The sequence below is a fragment of the Phyllobates terribilis genome, unplaced genomic scaffold (assembly GCF_046119375.1).
Source record: "Phyllobates terribilis strain yellow unplaced genomic scaffold, ASM4611937v1 Scaffold_1__5_contigs__length_1240528914, whole genome shotgun sequence".
Taxonomy (NCBI): Eukaryota; Metazoa; Chordata; class Amphibia; order Anura; family Dendrobatidae; genus Phyllobates; species Phyllobates terribilis.
The window spans coordinates 156,267,915-156,289,268 of NW_027362761.1; the positions used below are offsets into that span (position 1 = coordinate 156,267,915).

General features: G+C 45.3%; 1 long non-coding RNA gene across 1 annotated transcript in view; it reads right to left on the reverse strand.

Moving 5' to 3' along the window:
• Nucleotides 1-5,265: 5,265 nt before the first annotated feature.
• The window catches only part of LOC141166072 (uncharacterized), a 137,122-nt gene continuing 121,033 nt past the window's right edge, over nucleotides 5,266-21,354 (reverse strand). The window contains exons 2-3 of the long non-coding RNA XR_012251246.1: nucleotides 12,373-12,438; nucleotides 5,266-5,641 (exon numbers count right to left, since the gene is read on the reverse strand). This is a non-coding gene — a long non-coding RNA (uncharacterized lncRNA). The remainder of the gene's footprint in view (nucleotides 5,642-12,372; nucleotides 12,439-21,354) is intronic.

Sequence of the window (21,354 nt, forward strand, 5' to 3'; positions counted from 1 at the left end):
ACAATGACTGACTAATCAATGCTAACTACATCATGATCATTTACATGCAAAAATACCATTCATGAATTACTGCAACCTAAAATTGATTGCAGACATATCATACAGATCCTTGCAACAGTGATTACATGCACACATGTTCCCAGAGCAATTTCGTGGATTGGAAATATTCCCAAGGCCTATCCCTACATAAAATGTCACTATACACATATACAGCATCACTCCACCCAAAGAGAAAGAGCCATAAAACGCATAGAAAATAAAAAAGAAATTAAAATGTAATGGACAGTGGCCACAATGGATACATCTACATCACTGAACGAGAATAATCCAATTATAGAAAGCTTCCAAAGCCCCATTGATCGTTTAAGCCATTGGGTCTCATACTCCTTAATACAGTAATCCATCTGCATTCCATTTGTAGCAGTCTTTTAGCCAAATTGTCCTTCCTCATATTGGGGTATAATCGGTCAATTCCTCTGAATTTCAGCAAATGTTCCTGATGTGGATGACATTCTCTAAAGTGTCTCGCCACCAGTTTCAATTTTGAGAGAGCTTCCAAATCTTCTGCTTGTAGTTTCATGGCTGATTTGATATCCTTTATATGTTCCAAGATGCGGACTCGCAATTCACGTGTCGTCATACCCACATAATACAATCCACAGGGACAAATAGCCAGGTATATGATATATGATGTCCGGCAGTTGATGTAATGAAGGATTTTATATTCCCGAGAACCTGTTGAATCAGAAAATTTGTTAGTCCGTTCCAAGTAACTGCATGCTTTGCAGCTTCCACATTGCCAGCAACCCCATTTAGGGCCCTTGGAATCAAAAATGAACTTAGAGGGTGATGCCCTATGATGGCTATGTACCAGCATGTCCTTGATAGTTTTCCCACGTTTAGCTGTCAAACTTGGTCTGTCTGAAATAAAGGGGGATAAAGTTACCTCTTGTTTAAGGATTGGCCAATATTTGGCTATTTTCTCTGATATCTCTTTCCATCTGGAATAGTAGGTCGTGATAAGTCTAGTACAACCCTTCACATTTCCCCTTTTGTCCTTGTTTGAGGTTAGAAGGGACTGTCTATTTAATTGCTTAGCATGCATGTAGACCTTATTGACATTCAGTCTCTTGTACCCACGTTGGATGAACCTCCTTTCTAAAACTTTAGCTTGTTGTTCGAAATCATTTTCCTGACTACAAATCCTTTTTGCCTTTATAAACTGACCTGTAGGCATCGCTTTTATCACATGAGCCGGATGTGCCGATCTGGTATGTAGAAATGCGTTAACGCTTGTATCCTTCCGATAGATGTCCGTAGCATTTCTCCCATTAGTATCAATGTTGATGTTGAGATCCAAGAAGTTGATTGTCGACTGACTTATTACTGAAGATAATTTGATATTAAATATATTGCTGTTCAGATGCACCAAAAAAAGATCCAAACGTTCACGTGTGCCCTGCCAAATAAATAAAATATCGTCTATGTATCAAATCCATAATATGACTGAGCCAGAGAAAATCTCATCATTCTTCTGTATCAGCTCCCTCTCCCACCATCCCAAAAAGAGTTTTGCGTACGATGGGGCACATGCTACCCCCATCGCCACTCCCCTCTTTTGTAAATAATGCCGATCTTTAAATAAAACATTGTTATGGGTGAGAACATATTCCATCAAGTTTAGAATAAATTACGAGAGAGTCTTATCAAGATTTTGATTTTCCAGAAAGAATTTTAAAGCCATTAGACCATATTGGTGCTAAATATTTGTATACAAAGATTCGACATTGCATGTTACCAGAAACATGTCTGGCTCCATGTGAATGCCGTCCAATCTTTGTAAAACCTCAGTCGAATCCTTTACATGGGAGGGTAATTCGCTAACAATGGGTTTCAAATAAAAGTCCAAAAATTTGGATATGGGTTTAATCAAACTCCCGTTCCTGTATACACACCCCGATGCTATGTACACAGCCCCATTCCTGTATACACACCCGTGCTATATGTATATATACGACCCCATTCCTGTATACACACCCCAGTGCTATATACACAACCCCGGTGCTATATACACAGCCCGGTGCTATATACACAGCCCCATTCCTGTATACACACCCCGATGCTATGTACACGGCCCCATTCCTGTATACACACCCCGGTGCTACGTACACGGCCCCATTCCTGTATACACACCCCGGTGCTACGTACACGGCCCCATTCCTGTATACACACCCCGGTGCTACGTACACGGCCCCATTCCTGTATACACACCCCGATGCTACGTACACGGCCTCATTCCTGTATACACAGCCCGATGCTATATACACAGCTCCATTTCTGTATACACACCCCGGTGCTATATACACAGCCCCATTCCTGTATATACACCCCAGTGCTATATACACAGCCCCATTCCTGTATACACACCCTTGTGCTGTATACACAGCCCTATTCCTGTATACACAGCCCCATTCCTGTATACACACCCCAGTGCTATAGAAACGGCCCCATTCCTGTATACACACCCCGATGCTATATACACAGCCCCATTCCTGTATACAAACCCCGTTGCTATATACACAGCCCCAATCCTGTATACACACCCCGGTGCTATATACACAGCCCCATTCCTGTATACACACCCTTGTGCTATATACACAGCCCTATTCCTGTATACACAGCCCCATTCCTGTATACACACCCCAGTGCTATATACACAGCCCCATTCCTGTATTCACACCCCGATGCTATATACACAGCCCCATTCCTGTATACACACAGCCCAATTCCTGTATACACACCCAGGTGCTATATACACCCACCTCGATGCTATACACACAGCCCCATTCCTGTATACACACCCCGGTGCTATGTACACGGCCTTTCCTGTATACACACTCTGGTGCTATATACACATCCATTCTTGTATACACAAACCGGTGCTATATACAGGGCCATTCCTGTATATATACTTATGTACACATCTGCCCCGCTGAGTGCTGCCCTCTCGCCCCTTCCCCGGGCAGGGTATGCCCCGCACATACCGGTATTACTCCTCACTTATTGCCGCCTCTCGTTTATCTTTCAAATCCGGCGCTTGCAGACGTTACCGCCGCGGCCTCCAGTCAGCACCCGCCGTGACGTATCCACTGGGCGTGGCCTCCGCTCATCCTTCTCGGGTGGTTAGTTATGATGCACGGTTCGGGGTGACATCCTGCCGCCCAGGTACCGCTCCTGCCTGAGCCCGCAGCAGGGATCGGGGCATGAACCCTAAAAAAAAACACACAAAAAAAAAAAAAACATGCTCAGGCCCTTATAAACTGACCTGTAGGTATCGCTTTTATCACATGATCTGGCATGTAGAAATGCGTTCACGCTTGTATCCTTCCGATAGATGTCCGTAGCAATTCTCCCATTAGTATCAATGTTGATGTTGAGATCCAAGAAGTTGATTGTCGACTGACTTATTACTGAAGATAATTTGATATTAAATTTATTGTTGTTCAAATGCACCAAAAAAAGATCCAAAAGTTCACGTGTGCCCTGCCAAATAAATAAAATATCGTCTATGAATCGAATCCATAATATAACTGAGCCAGAGAAAATCTCATCATTCTTCTGTATCAGCTCCCTCTCCCACCATCCCAAAAAGAGGTTTGCGTACGATGGGGCACATGCTACCCCCATCGCCACTCCCCTCTTTTGTAAATAATGACGATCTTTAAATAAAAAATTGTTATGGGTGAGAACATATTCCATCAAGGTTAGAATAAATTCCGAGAGAGTCTAATCAAGATTTTGATTTTCCAGAAAGAATTTTAAAGCCATTAGACCATATTGGTGCTCAATATTTGTATACAAAGATTCGACATCGCATGTTACCAGAAACATGTCTGGCTCCATGTGAATGCCGTCCAATCTTTGTAAAACCTCAGTCGAATCCTTTACATGGGAGGGTAATTCGCTAACAATGGGTTTCAAATAAAAGTCCAAAAATTTGGATATGGGTTCAATCAAACTCCCGTTCCTGTATGCACACTCCGATGCTATGTACACAGCCCCAATTCCTGTATACACACCCCCGTGCTATATATATACGACCCCATTCCTGTATACACACCCCAGTGCTATATACACAACCCCGGTGCTATATACACAGCCCGGTGCTATATACACAGCCCCATTCCTGTATACACACCCCGATGGTATGTACACGGCCCCATTCCTGTATACACACCCCGGTGCTACATACACGGCCCCATTCCTGTATACACACCCCGGTGCTATATGCACAGCCCCATTCCTGTATACAAACCCCGTTGCTATATACACAGCCCCAATCCTGTATACACACCCCGATGCTACGTACACGGCCTCATTCCTGTATACACAGCTCGATGCTATATACACAGCTCCATTTCTGTATACACACCCCGGTGCTATATACACAGCCCCATTCCTGTATATACACCCCGGTGCTATATACACAGCCCCATTCCTGTATACACACCCTTGTGCTGTATACACAGCCCTATTCCTGTATACACAGCCCCATTCCTGTATACACACCCCAGTGCTATAGAAACGGCCCCATTCCTGTATACACACCCCGATGCTATATACACAGCCCCATTCCTGTATACAAACCCCGTTGCTATATACACAGCCCCAATCCTGTATACACACCCCGGTGCTATATACACAGCCCCATTCCTGTATACACACCCTTGTGCTATATACACAGCCCTATTCCTGTATACACAGCCCCATTCCTGTATACACACCCCAGTGCTATATACACAGCCCCATTCCTGTATTCACACCCCGATGCTATATACACAGCCCCATTCCTGTATACACACAGCCCAATTCCTGTATACACACCCAGGTGCTATATACACCCACCCCGATGCTATACACACAGCCCCATTCCTGTATACACACCCCGGTGCTATGTACACGGCCTTTCCTGTATACACACTCTGGTGCTATATACACATCCATTCCTGTATACACAAACCGGTGCTATATACAGGGCCATTCCTGTATATATACTTATGTACACATCTGCCCCGCTGAGTGCTGCCCTCTCGCCCCTTCCCCGGGCAGGGTATGCCCCGCACATACCGGTATTACTCCTCACTTATTGCCGCCTCTCGTTTATCTTTCAAATCCGGCGCTTGCAGACGTTACCGCCGCGGCCTCCAGTCAGCACCGGCCGTGACGTATCCACTGGGCGTGGCCTCCGCTCATCCTTCTCGGGTGGTTAGTTATGATGCACGGTTCGGGGTGACATCCTGCCGCCCAGGTACCGCTCCTGCCTGAGCCCGCAGCAGGGATCGGGGCATGAACCCTAAAAAAAAACACACAAAAAAAAAAAAAAACATGCTCAGGCCCTTATAAACTGACCTGTAGGTATCGCTTTTATCACATGAGCCGGATGTTCCGATCTGGCATGTAGAAATGCGTTCACGCTTGTATCCTTCCGATAGATGTCCGTAGCACTTCTCCCATTAGTATCAATGTTGATGTTGAGATCCAAGAAGTTGATTGTCGACTGACTTATTACTGAAGATAATTTGATATTAAATTTATTGTTGTTCAAATGCACCAAAAAAAGATCCAAAAGTTCACGTGTGCCCTGCCAAATAAATAAAATATCGTCTATGAATCGAATCCATAATATAACTGAGCCAGAGAAAATCTCATCATTCTTCTGTATCAGCTCCCTCTCCCACCATCCCAAAAAGAGGTTTGCGTACGATGGGGCACATGCTACCCCCATCGCCACTCCCCTCTTTTGTAAATAATGCCGATCTTTAAATAAAAAATTGTTATGGGTGAGAACATATTCCATCAAGGTTAGAATAAATTCCGAGAGAGTCTAATCAAGATTTTGATTTTCCAGAAAGAATTTTAAAGCCATTAGACCATATTGGTGCTCAATATTTGTATACAAAGATTCGACATCGCATGTTACCAGAAACATGTCTGGCTCCATGTGAATGCCGTCCAATCTTTGTAAAACCTCAGTCGAATCCTTTACATGGGAGGGTAATTCGCTAACAATGGGTTTCAAATAAAAGTCCAAAAATTTGGATATGGGTTCAATCAAACTCCCGTTCCTGTATACACACTCCGATGCTATGTACACAGCCCCAATTCCTGTATACACACCCCCTTGCTATATATATACGACCCCATTCCTGTATACACACCCCAGTGCTATATACACAACCCCGGTGCTATATACACAGCCCGGTGCTATATACACAGCCCCATTCCTGTATACACACCCCGATGGTATGTACACGGCCCCATTCCTGTATACACACCCCGGTGCTACATACACGGCCCCATTCCTGTATACACACCCCGGTGCTACTTACACGGCCCCATTGCTGTATACACACCCCGGTGCTACTTACACGGCCCCATTCCTGTATACACACCCCGGTGCTACTTACACGGCCCCATTGCTGTATACACACCCCGGTGCTACTTACACGGCCCCATTCCTGTATACACACCCCGGTGCTACGTACACGGCCCCATTCCTGTAAACACAGCCCGGTGCTACGTACACGGCCCCATTCCTGTATACACACCCCGATGCTACGTACACCGCCCCATTCCTGTATACACAACCCGATGCTATATTCACAGCCCCATTCCTGTATACACACCCCGGTGCTATATACACAGCCCCATTCCTGTATACACACCCCGGTGCTATATACACAGCCCCATTCCTGTATACACACCTCGTTGCTATATACACAGCCCCATTCCTGTATACACACCCCGGTGCTATATGCACAGCCCCATTCCTTTATACACACCTCGATGCTATATACACAGCCCCATTCCTGTATACATACCCTGGTGCTATATATACAGCCCTATTCCTGTATACACAGCCCCATTCCTGTATACACACCCCAGTGCTATATACACAGCCCCATTCCTGTATACACACCCCGATGCTATATACACAGCCCCATTCCTGTATACACACCCCGGTGGTACGTACACGGCCCCATTCCTGTATACACACCCCGATGCTATATACACAACCCCATTCCTGTATACACACCCCAGTGCTATATACACAGCCCCATTCCTGTATACACACCTCGATGCTATATTGTCACGGGTGTGTCGCCACGAAGATCGTCACGAGTACACAGCCTGACTTCTCGCAGCTGACTTGTTGGTGCTTTGTGTTTTTCGGCAGTGAGGGAGTTAATTCTCTCTCTCTCTGTGCTAGACGAGGTCCAGCCTCGCCCAGCTGCAATCAATACTTCTGTAGTGAGACTCCTTCAAATGCCTGCTGGTCTGTTTGGGAAGTGTCGGTGAAAGCATTTCATTCAGACTTACAGAGCGGATCGTGGTGTTTGGAGTTTCTGAGATAAGTGTACTTGGAGTGTATTTTCCCTTCCTCGCTTTATCATTTATCTCCTTTCCCGTTGGTGTTCCCTCTGTTGTAGTTGTGTAGTTGTTGTATGCAAGGTGGTTTTGGTTTTTCCCTTGTACTGTCTCGTTCGTCTAAGTACTGTGTGTGGGCATATTATTACTTGTCCCCTTTTGTTGTGATCGGGGTCCTTCTCAGGACTAGATTACTTAGGTGCAGGGATCCTCAGGAGGTAGGGGTTACGCTGGCGGCCTGGACCTCTGTACCTTTAACAGTACCTCCAGGTTGAGGGATTAGTCAGGGCCCCAGCTTAGGGTCAGCTTAGGCCCCCTACCTCCAGTATACTGAGACAGCGTGACATTACAAGGGAAAAACCAAAACCACCTTGCATACAACAACTACACAACTACAACAGGGGGAACACCAACGGGAAAGGAGATAAATGATAAAGCGAGGAAGGGAAAATACACTCCAAGTACACTTATCTCAGAAACTCCAAACACCACGATCCGCTCTGTAAGTCTGAATGAAATGCTTTCACCGACACTTCCCAAACAGACCAGCAGGCATTTGAAGGAGTCTCACTACAGAAGTATTGATTGCAGCTGGGCGAGGCTGGACCTCTTCTAGCACAGAGAGAGAGAGAATTAACTCCCTCACTGCCGAAAAACACAAAGCACCAACAAGTCAGCTGCGAGAAGTCAGGCTGTGTACTCGTGACGATCTTCGTGGCGACACACCCGTGACAGATACACACAGCCCCATTCCTGTATACACACCCATGTGCTATATACACACACCCCGATGCTATATAAACAGCCCCATTCCTAACCCAAAACACAACAAACCGAACATTCAGGTCATGATAAACAAAAACTAATAAAATTTCAGCCGAACTTTGAGTCAGACTTAAACACCTTTATTGAAAAAAATAAGTTTTTGGTGGCACTAGAAAAAAGAAGTGCATACACGGATTTATAAAAAATATACATATACTGTCTTAATATAAAATATAGACATAGAGACATTGAACATAATTATATCATGGTACACTGATGCTACATGGGAAAATATGGGATATAACATATTACATCCACTCCTAAGCAGGAATCTGCATATGGAAGTAAGTACAGAGTGGCCTTATCCAAATCATATAGTATATATGGTAAATGACCAAAGGGCAACAATGCACATGATGCTGGAAATGGACTGAAAAATACATTAGGATGACCAATCCCTGTGTACAAACTATGAATTACCTAACCCACCATTAGCATCAACCATGTGCTCTACATCGAATGTTAGTACCTGGTGGTCCGTCACTCCGTGAACCGCACGCCAACCCCGACGTGTGTTTCGACACACCTTCATCAGGGGGTGGCGCCCAGAACACCGGTGATCACTTAACAGGAAAAATGTATCCAATGAGAGGAGACTCGGCTGGATTGACGCATCCGCGGTCAGGAGGACCTGCGCGTCAAACCACACCCCCCGCGTCATGTGACCCGCGATGCATCGACACGCCGGGGCCGGGGAGGCACACAGGGCGCAGACCGCGCATGCGTACAAGCCGATCTCCTCTCACGGGGAACATATCATTCAAAAAACAGCAAAGGGCAGTGTGGCTGATAATTTTAAATATCCCAGAGGAGTGACAATCTAATGCATAGATACATTTCCCTTTAACTCTGGACAATGATAACCTAATATGTACCACCTATAAATATTCATAATACAAAGATGTAATATAAAAATATGCCTAGTATATAATAACAACATACATGAGATAATACAAAAAAAACAAAATATAGATATAATAAATACAAAACGTAATAATCCATTCCAATAATCAAATATAATATATCACAAATATAAAACCATATAGATATCCAAATACATTTCATAAATATGTATATATAGTGAAATTCATAAGACAATAATGTTAATAATGAGGACAAGGAAATAGGAAGGGAAAAAGAACAATAAAGAAAAAAAGGAAAGAACAAAGCAGTGGAAAAAACAGAAAGGTTTGGTGATAAATAATCAATTAGTTTGAATATATATATTTGTTCTAATATGTGCATGAATAAATCTATTAACATAAAAAATATATATGTAATCTAGAATATGTGCATAATTAGTCTATTGCCATAAAAAGTATATGTGGTGTAAATGATTTATTGTGACCAAACGTGCAAAATGAATTATGCAACGCACAAATAAACAGTGTTGCTATTAATGTGTAATGCAATATAATAATAAATTATAAAAGTGAGGAAAATCAGTGCATTACATGTGTGAAAAGAAATAAACCTAAAGTGACTATACTAAGTGTAAATAAAGTGCAAAGTAGGACAACTCAAGAACCACATGGAAAAAGAAGGGGAGGGGGGGGAAGGAAAAACAAGGGGAAGAAGAGGGGGGGGGGGTTGAGATGGAAAAGGGGAATAAAGAGTGAAGAATATGAAACTACAATGTGCAGAAATAAGAATATATAAAAATATACAGTAATACACATATCTAGGAAAGATCCAGTCCACTGTACACTAATCTGAACATAGCATTAGTAATGTCTCTAATATAAAAATATATAGTGATTATAATGAATATATACATAAAATACCAAAAGGTTTAATTTAATTATAAATGTGCACACAAGCAAAAACAATAATATTATTTTCGCTCATATTCCAAATGTCATCCAATCAGAACTTCCTCTTGATGGGATACCAGCCATCAACATCCCAAACAGGATCAACACGGCCAATCACTGCAAAAAGACTATACACAAGATAGAAATAAGTGATCACAGTACATTAAAATAAAACATAAAAGCATAAAACCGATAAAACATTAAAAACAAGAGAGCAAAGACTATAGTTCAAATAAACAGAACAAAGCTAATGTTTTCATTCAATCCCAAGAGGGAAACCGTGTTTAGCAGCCATATCCAACGCTTCTCCAATCTGGCCAACGCCGGGCTCACATTACCGCCTCTGATGTGTGGTCTAATCATGTCAATGCCAGTTACTTTCAAAGTTGATGGATCGCAATTATGATATGATTTAAAGTGTTTTGGAATTGTTGTTAATAAAGAGGGATCATCAATCTCCCTAGATGCGACAATACCATTGACATGTTCACGAACACACACTTTCAATTGGCGTGTAGTAAGGCCTACATAGATCAAAGGACAGGTACAAGTAGCGTAATATACCACTGCCTTTGATGTACATGTGATAGTATTTTTAATGGCATATGTTTTTGAACCATCTGAATTGGTAAAGTTTTTTGCCTTGACAATATTAGGACAGGCTATGCATCTTCCACATGGCTTACAGCCCCACTCTGGTTTAGCATTAGTGATTATAATTTTTGGCTCATTAGTATAATGACTTTTAACTAATTCATCTTTTAGGTTACGAGATCTACGATAGGTAAAACTGGGTTTATCCCCAAGGTACCTCCCGAGTATTGGATCATTCAATAGAATAGGCCATACATTTTCAAGGATCTGATACATTTGGTTATTGAGGCCATGAAATTGGGTAATGAATCGAACCTTATGGGTCTCCGGATTTCTCGAGATGCTCGAATATAGGGCTTGATGGCGTGATATATTTTTTGCTTTGTTATATGCTCTTTTTATCGATCACTTGCTATATCCTCTGTTCTGGAATCTAATTTTGAGGTCACGTGCATGGAATTCAAAATCCTCGTCACTCGAACATATTCTATGAATTCGCAGAAATTGGCTCACTGGAATGGATCTAACGATTGCCGGCGGATGTGATGAATATGCCAAAAATAATAAATTAACCGCCGTGTTTTTCCGATAGAGATCTGTTTGAAGACAGTTGATAACGTCTCTCCTTATACGCACATCCAAGAACTCAGCCGAGTCTTTGTCATATTGATATGTAAGATGGATATTCAATGAATTTTGATTAAGAGACTCCATAAATATATGTAAGTCTTCAACCGAGCCCTGCCAGATCATGAAAATGTCATCATTGTACCGCGTCCAGAAAAGTACACGGTCCATTGATGCATGAGGATCTGCCAGGAAGAGGTCCCTCTCCCACAGTCCCAGGAACAAATTGGCATAGGCCGGTGCAAATGATGCCCCCATGGCAGTTCCCTGGAGCTGCAGGAAGAAGGACCCCTTAAAAAAAAAAAATTATGAGATAATGTTTGATGGAATAATTCGACAATGAACTTCCTCATAATCGGTGAGGCAGATGACATCTCAAAAAAGAGCTGTCTGGCTCTCACACCATCCGAGTGTCGGATGTTGGTGTAGAGCGACTCCACATCACAAGTCACTAGAAGGGTATCCGTCTCAAGATGTAAACCATCGACCTTTTTTAGGAAATCACCAGTATCCTTAATAAAGGATGGTAGTAATTCCACCAATGGTTGAAGTTCTGAATCAATGTATCTGTTCACATTTTCTAAATAGTTACCATTTCCTGAGATGATGGGTCTCCCAGGTGGTGTCGTTTGGTTTTTGTGAATTTTCGGCAATAGATAAAGGGTGGGAATGCGTGGTTCAGTGACCCGTAGCGCTGTGTATAGCTCTTTTGTAATCACCTCTTCATAATTTGCCTTTTTTAAAAGTTTTAATAATTCAGCTTGAAATTTTGCCAGAGGATTGAATGTAAGTTTCAAATAACAACTTTTTATATTCAATTGGCGATAGGCCTCTGCTTCATACAGTACCTTGGGCCACACCACCACATTCCCACCCTTGTCTGACGATTTAAATACCACATCATCAAGATTCATTAATCGTTTAAGGCACTGTTGTTCCTCCATATTCAAATTAGTCTGTTTCGGACGTCGTGGCATCTTAGAGAATTCCTGACTTACCATCTTGACAAAGACCTCAATATTGGAACAGGTAGATAATGGTAAAAAAAATTTCGACTTAGGCCTAATGGATTGAGGAATCTTACCTCCTATAGGAGTGATATGTTCCCTGGCAAGGTCTTCCAGATTGTTTAACGCCTCCTGTTCCGCCTCTGTTGGGAATAATTTAGAAGTAGATTCATTATGGAAATGCCGTTTAAATAATACATTTTTCGCAAACATGTGAAGATCTTTAATGGCAGTGAATAAATCAAATTCCGCTGTTGGACAGAAAGAGCCCCATTCCTGTATACACACCTCAGTGCTATATACACAACCCCGGTGCTATTTACACAGCCCGGTGCTATGTACACGGCCCCATTCCTGTATACACACGCCGGTGCTACGTACACGGCCCCATTCCTGTATACACACCCCGGTGCTACGTACATGGCCCCATTCCTGTATACACACCCCGGTGCTACGTACACTGCCCCATTCCTGTATACACACCCCGATGCTATGTACACGGCCCCATTCCTGTATACACAGCCCGATGCTATATACACAGCCCCATTCCTGTAAACACACCCCAGTGCTATATACACAGTCCCATTCCTGTATACACAACCCGGTGCTATATACCCAGCCTAATTCCTGTATACACACCCCGGTGCTACGTACACAGCCCCATTCCTGTATACACACAGCCCCATTCCTGTATACACACCCAGGTGCTATGTACACGGCCATTCCTGTGTACACACTCTGGTGCTATATACACATCCATTCCTGTATACACACACCGGTGCTATATACAGAGCCATTCCTGTATATATACGTATGTACACAGCTCCCCCGCTGTGTGCTGTCCTGTCGCCCCCTCCCCGGGCAGGGTATGCCCCGCACATACCGGTATTACTCCTCACTTATTGCCGCCTCTCGTTTATCTTTCAAATCCGGCGCTTGCAGACGTTACCGCTGCGGCCTCTAGTCAGCATCTGCCGTGACGTATCCGCTGGGCGTGGCCTCCGCTCGTCCTTCTCGGGTGGTTAGTTATGATGCACGGTTCGGGGTGATAGCCTGCCACCCGGGTACCGCGCCTGCCTGAGCCCGCAGCAGGGATCGGGGCACGAACCCCCCCCAAAAAAACACAAAAAAAAAAAAACACGCTCAAGCGCCGCCCTCCCCGAATTCCGGCGCCCTAGGCACGTGCCTACAAGTGCCTAAGGGCAAATACGGCCCTGCTGCCCCTCCCTGGGTGATCACATTAACATGCTGTCTTGCAGGAAATCTATCAATGGACTGATCAAAAGCAATAACTCTCTTACACAAAGCCACTGTTTGGCTACTATCTTTCCCTGCTTTCTTTTGTTAACCACTGCATATAATTTAGCCAAGTGGATTTAACAATAACCCCCTCCAGCTAGGGTGTGTCAGTATTCTTTTCTGCCTGCTTTCTGTAACCACTCCATACTGGAGGACTACAAGGACGCTTTTTCTCTGTTCTGGTATTAACTAGTGCAATTTAAGCAAAAGTTAGATACTCATACCTCTCTGTGTGGAAGACCCTTTGCCGGCCTGAGTCCACCAAAAGAGGTGTGGCCACGTTTCCAGCCTCTCTCGCTACGCTTGCCAGGTGTCTCCCTCTGCCTTTTAAAAGCCTCTTTGCTACCGGGCTCACAACGTCTTCTTCACGTCCTTGTAGATAACTCATGTAGAGCTTTCTTCTTGGTTGCACATATATAGTCCTTCGCTTTTGTAGTTTTCTTATAAATTCTGGCAGGCTTGGAGCGCTCCACGAGGGGTCCTCTATCCGTCTGGCTTACTTTGAGCGATTTACACGTGGCGCCACGCCTTTTCTACCCTTCCAGTCTCTAGCTCCTCATCTACAATCCTTTCCTTTGGTTCTTCTGGAGGCAGCTCTCGCGAGCCGCTCCTCTTGGCTGGCTGCGCCAATTGTAAGAAAGTCCTTACTGAGAACTGGAAGATCCTGGAAAACCGTGTAGATAATTCTTCAAAGCAGAGAATAAAGTTTATTCAGAGTTATGTGGCAGAACAGTTCAGAATGCAGGCAGGGAAAATACACTTGACACTCGCAGGTGTCTAGATAAGCAAAACAGCATTGAGATATCTGGCGATGGTCTGGCCATGGTGTGGCTTCGGTCTGGCGATGGTGTGGCCTTGGCGATGGACTACCTGTAGACTGGCGATAGAATGGCCCCAAACAACAGTATTGGAGCCTTTTTATGCATAGCTTAAACAAAGGAACTACTTATTGCTTTAAAAGGCATATACATGATAACATCATACTGCAGGGAAAGACATGCATTTTAAAACAACAATGTGATAATGCAACATGACATTATTTATGAGTATTTTTGCCAAACTCCATTAAATCCATAAATCCCTATGTCCTTCTGACCTAAATGACAGTTTTCTCATAATTCTAAACCTATTGACAATTATATTGTCCTAATTTCTATACCACAATTACAATAACATCATTTACTTTCACAATGATCTGCAGCTGTTCCCATTAACCTTTGTGTATACTAACCATACCTGCTAATGGCACTGACATAATTTTATGGCTCCATTGTGGCTAGGACATGTGTAGGGCATGCATCTCATTAGCTGCAAAACTCAGTTCTCAAACTTCTGAACAAGATGGCTGCTAGGTTTAACATGGCTGTTCAGAATATTATGACTTCTCATTCTCTTACAGACTTCAGTTTATCTTTCTGGGATCTGCCATGACAGTTACTTGGCTTGTTAACTGACACAGCCATGCATAGTACTTATGTTTTTAAAAATTGTTTCCTTCTTAAAGACAAGCAAGATGCCATAGTTAATGACATCATCTTACCCAGGCCAGGAATAATTCAAAATGGCAGCCTCCAGAAAAAAAGCTTGTATAGATGGAACACTGCACATGTCACAATGAGGACCAGAAGACCTCCAGCAGTAAAAGCATTGATGTCATCATTAGCTTCTCTTTGTTTATCTCTCTGGGAACTGTGATGACCGTTACATTTTTTTATTAATTGATACAGTCATGCATAGTATTTCTGATTTTTAAGATATTGTCTCCTTTTTAAAGGCTGCCTAATCCCAAGGCTAATAAGAGCACTCTCCAGGCTAGGTCAAAATCAAAATGGCAGCCTCCAGAATAAAAGCTTGTTTGGATGGAACCCTGCACATGTCACAATGAAGACCTTCAGAAGTAAAAAGCCATGATGTCATAATAAGTTTTTGTTTATCTCTCTGGGAGCTGCCATGTAGGCTACAGTGCTTATTTAGTGACACAGCCATGCTTAGTACTTTTGTTTTTATAAATATGGTTTCCTTCTTAAAGGGGTTGTCCAGTACTAGGACAACCCGTTCTTAAACTACATGTTCAGACCCGATAAAATTAATAAAACCTATACTCACCTACCGTGCCTGCTCCTTTCCAGCAGTGTCAGCATTCGCAGTCCCATGGCTGTGATGCGATGAAATGACACGTGATGCTCGTCGCCCAATCAGCGCTGCATCTGATCCCTGACTTCCTCATCATGTTCATTTTGTCCAAAGGCGGGGACAGTGACGCCAGCGCTGATTACACGCAAGGCAACACATGTCATTCCATCGCATCAAAGCACCGGGGCTGCGAGTGCTGACACCGCTGGAACGGAGTCGGCATGGGAGGTGAGTTGTCCTAGTAGTGGACAATCCCTTTAATGACTGCAAGATGCCAAAATGAATACCTTAGTGATGGAACCAATTATGTCCTTAATGACCAAGTGAATTTTTTAAATTATGACCAATGTCACTTTGAGGTTATAACTCTGAAACTCTTCAATGGATCCCACTGTTTATGAGATTATTTTTTTCATGACATATTGTATTTCATGATGGCGGTAAAATTTGTTTGATAACACTTGCGTTTATATGTGAAAAAAACGGAAATTTGGAGAAAATTTTCCAATTTTTAAACTTTGAATTATTATGCCCTTAAACTAGAGAGTTAAGTCACACAAAATAGTTAATAAATAACATTTCCCACATGTCTACTTTACATCAGCACAATTTTTGCAACATTTTTTTTTTGTTTGTTAGGAAGTTATAAGGGTTAAAAATTGACCAGCAATTTCTAATTTTTCCAAAAAAACTTTTTTTTAGGGACTACATCACATTTGAAGTGACTTTGAGGGGCTTATATGAAGAAAATACCCAAAAATGACACCATTCTAAAAATGCACCCCTCAAGGTGCTCAAAACCACATTCAAGAAGTTTATTAACCCTTCATGTGTTTCACAGGAACTGAAGCAACGTCGAAGGAAAAAATGAACATTTAACTTTTTTCCCCCAAATTTTCCTTTAGACGCAATTATTTTTATTTTCACAAGGGTAAGAAGAGAAAATGGACCCCAAACATTGTTGTGCAAATTCTCCCGAGCACACGGATACCCCATATATGGGGGGAAATCACTGTTTGGGCGCACGGCAGGGCTCGGAGGGGAAGGAGCACCGTTTGACTTTTTGAACTCAAAATTGGCTGGAATCGAAACCAAACGCCATGTCGCGTCTGGAGAGCTCCTGTTGTGCCTAAACAGTGGAAACCCCCACAAGTGACCCCATTTTGAAAACTAGACCCCTCAAGGAACTTATCTAGATGTGTGGTGATCACCTTTAACCCCCAGGTGCATTACAGAAAATTATAACGTAGGGCTGTGAAAATAAAGAATCAAACTTTTTCCACAAAGATGATGTTTTAGCCCCAATTTTTTTATTTTCACAAGGGTAAGAGGAGAAAATGGACCCAAACATTGTTGTGCAATTTCTCCTGAGTACACCAATGCCCGATATGTGGAGAAAAAACACTATTTGGGCACACGCCAGGGTTCAGAAGGCTGGAAAATTGGCTGGAATCTAGAGCATACGCCATGTCACATTTGGAGAGCCCCTGATGTCCCTAAACAGTGGAAACCCCCCACATGTGACAGCATTTTGGAAACTAGACCCTCCCACGGATTTTATCAAGGGGTATATTGAGCATTTTGAACCCAGAGGTACGACACAGAATTTGATACCATTAGGTCGTCATGTTGAATATCTTGTCATTAGTGTTGAGTGCAAGTGCTCGCTACTTGAATTTGCATTGGGGGCTCGGGTATGCACCGAGTATCACAGGTGCTCGAGTGACATGCTTGAGTTCCCGCCCCGCATGTTTTGCAGCTGTTAGACACACAAAAACAAACAAGTGGGGATTACCCATGTTTGGTAGGCAATCCCCACTTGTTTTTTTTTGGCTGTATAACAGCCGCGAAACATGTGGAGTTAGGACTCAAACATGTCACTCGAGCACCCGCGATTCTCGGTGTATACCCGAGCAAACTCAAGTAGCGAGCACTTGCACTTAACACTAGTCATATTGTTTTCATTTTTTTTTTTTTAATTTTGAAAAAATCCCAACCCTTTCACATCGCTAACTCCAACCCAAACCCTAGCACAACCCTAACCCTAATCTTAACACAACCCTAATCCTAAACCAACTTCTAAGTCTAACCCGAACACAACCCTAAGCCTAACCCAACCCTAACCCTAACACAACCTTAATCCTAACCCTAACACAACCCTAATGTAGCGCTGGCGTCCCTGCCCTCTGCTAGGCAGGGACGCTGCTCCCCTCACCGCTCTGCTCCGTGCCCGGCGTCCTCTCCCCGCTCTGCTGTCAGCGCGCGCTCCTTCCCGGCGTCCTCCTCCCGCTCTGCTCTCAGCGCGCGCTCCTTCCCGGCCCCTGTGCTTAGGGCGCGCGCGCGCGCGCTCCCCTCCTCTTAAAGGGGCCGCGCGCGCCGTCCTAAGGAGTCCCCGGCCAATGGCCGGAGGACTTCATCATATATAAGGCACCTCCTCCAAAATGGAGGTGCCCGAGCAATGTTGTTTGCACCTGTGTCTCACCTGTGCTTCAGCCCTCAGGTCCCGTTGCCAGTTACCTGCCAGTTACCTGCCAGTTTCCTGCCAGTTTCCTGCTAGTTACCTGCCTGATTCCTGCCTGAATACTTGTTACCTGTCTGCCAGTCTGAGGTCCGACGGTCTGCCTTACTACTCCTGTCAGTCTGTCTAAAGGACCAGCCTGCCCGCTCACCTGGGAGCGCATATCAGCTACCTGCCTGCTTGCCTGAGGTCCGACGGTCTGCCTTACTACTCCGGTCAGTCTGTCTATGGACCAGCTTGCCCGCTCACCTGGGAGCGCTTCTCCGTTATCTGCCTGCTTGCCAGCCCGGAGGCTCCGTTGTCACGTGCTGTGACCACCAGCTATCTCAGAGACTCTTGCCCGCTCACCTGGGAGCGCATCTCCGTTACCTGCCTACTTGCCAGCCCGGAGGTCCCGTTGTCACGTGCGGTGACCACCAGCTATTCCAGAGACTCTTGCCCGCTCACCTGGGAGCGCTTCTCCGTTACCTACCTGCCTGCCAGCCCGGAGGTTCCGCCGTCACGTGCCGTGACCACCTGCTATTCCAGAGACTCTCGCTTGCTCACCTGGGAGCACACATCTACCATCTGCCTGCTAGCCTACCCGGAGGCTCTGCCATCACAGGTCGTACCTACCCCTTACCCAGAGACTGCCCTGATCACTTGCCGTAACTCCCTGTCCGTTCACCCAGAGACTGCCACCCGCTCCCTTACAAGGGCCGCCCCCTTGTATAATAGCTCAGAGGTTCCGCCTCCCGGACCCGTTACAGTTTGCTCGGGCCATGGAACCCGGTGGCACCCAAGCTCCCTCGCTCTCGGACCTCTGTCTTGAACTGTCCCGTCAGAAGTCCCAACAGGAGGCCATCCTGGGTCATCTGCGGAATGTTAATACTCGCCTGAACACCCTGTCTGATCCACCAACAACCTCCGCCAGTGCCATATCTTGCAATCCGGCAGCTCCGCTGCCCACTAATACTATGGTATCCTACCCCGGACCCCGGCTTTCTGCACCTCCTCGCTTCGGAGGCGACCCCGTCCAGGCTCGGGGCTTCATAAATCAGTGCACCCTGCACTTTGAACTTTTGTCCCATCAGTTTAATTCCGACCGGGCCAAAATTGCCTTTATCATGTCCCATCTCACCGGGGAGGCCCTGGCCTGGCTAAATCCTCTATGGGAGAGAGGAGACCCCCTGGTGTCCAACTTGCCTGCTTTTCTCTCGGCTTTCCGGAAAGTCTTCGACGAACCCGGACGGAATTCCTCATCCGCATCCTCTCTGCTACGCCTCCGTCAGGAGGGTCTCACCGTGGGCCAATATGCCATACGGTTCCGCACCCTTGCCTCGGAGCTGGCCTGGGATAACGACGCTCTGGTATCCGTCTTCTGGGAGGGTCTGTCCGGTCGTATTAAAGATGAACTTGCTGGTCGGGACATTCCTACCTCTCTCGATGATCTAATAACCCTTGCCACCCGGATTTACCTACGGTTCCAGGAGCGTGCCAAAGAGGTCACCCGTGAGAGAAGGATTCCACGTTTAGCTCCTACTTTCCAGAAACCCGTCATTCCCTCCATCTCTCCCCAGGTACACTCTCCTGAGCCTATGCAGGTCGACCAGACCAAGATGGTCAAAACCCGTCAGGACTCACGCCGTGCCGAGGGGAGCTGCTTCTACTGTGGCAGTAAGGAGCACCGGATCCGTGCCTGCCCGGAGAGGTCGGGAAACGCCTGTGTCTAGGTTCGCTCAGAGAGGTCCACCTAGACAAGAATAAATCCTCTCCATCCCTGCTGTTGTCAGTTTCGATCATCTACGGGGAGAACCGTTATTTCGAACTAGCCCAACTTGACTCTGGAGCAGCCGGGAACCTTATTTCACAGTCCCTGGTTGAGAAATACCGCATCCCTACCAAACCTCTGGCTGTACCCTTGTCTGTCGCTGCCGTGGATGGGGGCCTCTTACCTCGCCCCATTCAACTCATCACCGAATCCATTACCCTGCAGGTGGGAATGCTGCATTCTGAAAGTATCTCCTTTCATGTTCTGCCTGGACTCTCTCACGCCCTCTTGCTAGGTCTGCCCTGGCTCCAGAGACATGCACCCGTGCTAGACTGGCAAACCGGAGAGGTCCTTCGCTGGGGACAAGACTGTCATAAAACCTGCCTGGTTCCCGTCCATCCCGTCCGTCCCTCTCCTACCCCAGCTAATCTACCTGGACTTCCGATTCCTTATTGGTCTTATGCAGATGTCTTTACTAAAAAGGAGGCAGAGACATTACCACCACATAGACCTTACGACTGTCCCATCGATCTGCTACCCGGTACTACTCCTCCCCGTGGGCGTATCTATCCTTTATCCGCTGCTGAGACCCGGTCAATGTCCGAATATATTGAGGAGAATCTGGCCAGAGGATTCATCCGGAAATCTACCTCCCCGGCGGGAGCAGGCTTCTTTTTCGTCAAAAAGAAGGACGGCTCTCTCCGTCCCTGTATAGACTATAGAGGCCTAAACCTGATCACGGTGAAGAATAAGTACCCCCTTCCGCTCATTCCAGAATTATTTGATCGCCTGAGGGGGGCTAGGATCTTCACCAAACTGGACCTTCGTGGGGCGTACAACCTGGTTCGTATTCGTCAGGGGGATGAATGGAAGATGGCATTCAACACCCGGGACGGCCACTATGAATACCTGGTAATGCCCTTTGGTCTCTGTAACGCTCCTGCCGTCTTTCAAGAGTTGGTCAATGACATCTTCCGGGACCTTCTCTACTCCTGCGTAGTGGTGTACCTGGACGACATCTTGGTCTTCTCTCCGGATCTCCAGACTCACCGGAGGGACGTTCGTCAGGTCCTGCTCAGGCTAAGGCAGAACCATCTCTACGCTAAATTTGAGAAGTGCCTCTTTGAGCAGACCTCGCTTCCGTTTCTGGGCTACATTATCTCTCAGACCGGCCTACAAATGGATCCTGAGAAACTGTCTGCCATCGAGAAATGGCCCCGACCGGAGGGGTTGAAGGCCATTCAGCGATTCCTGGGCTTCGCCAACTACTACCGCCTCTTCATACCACACTTCTCTTCCCGGACGGCCCCAATTTCTGCGCTCACCCGTAAAGGTACTAATCCCAAAGAGTGGCCACCC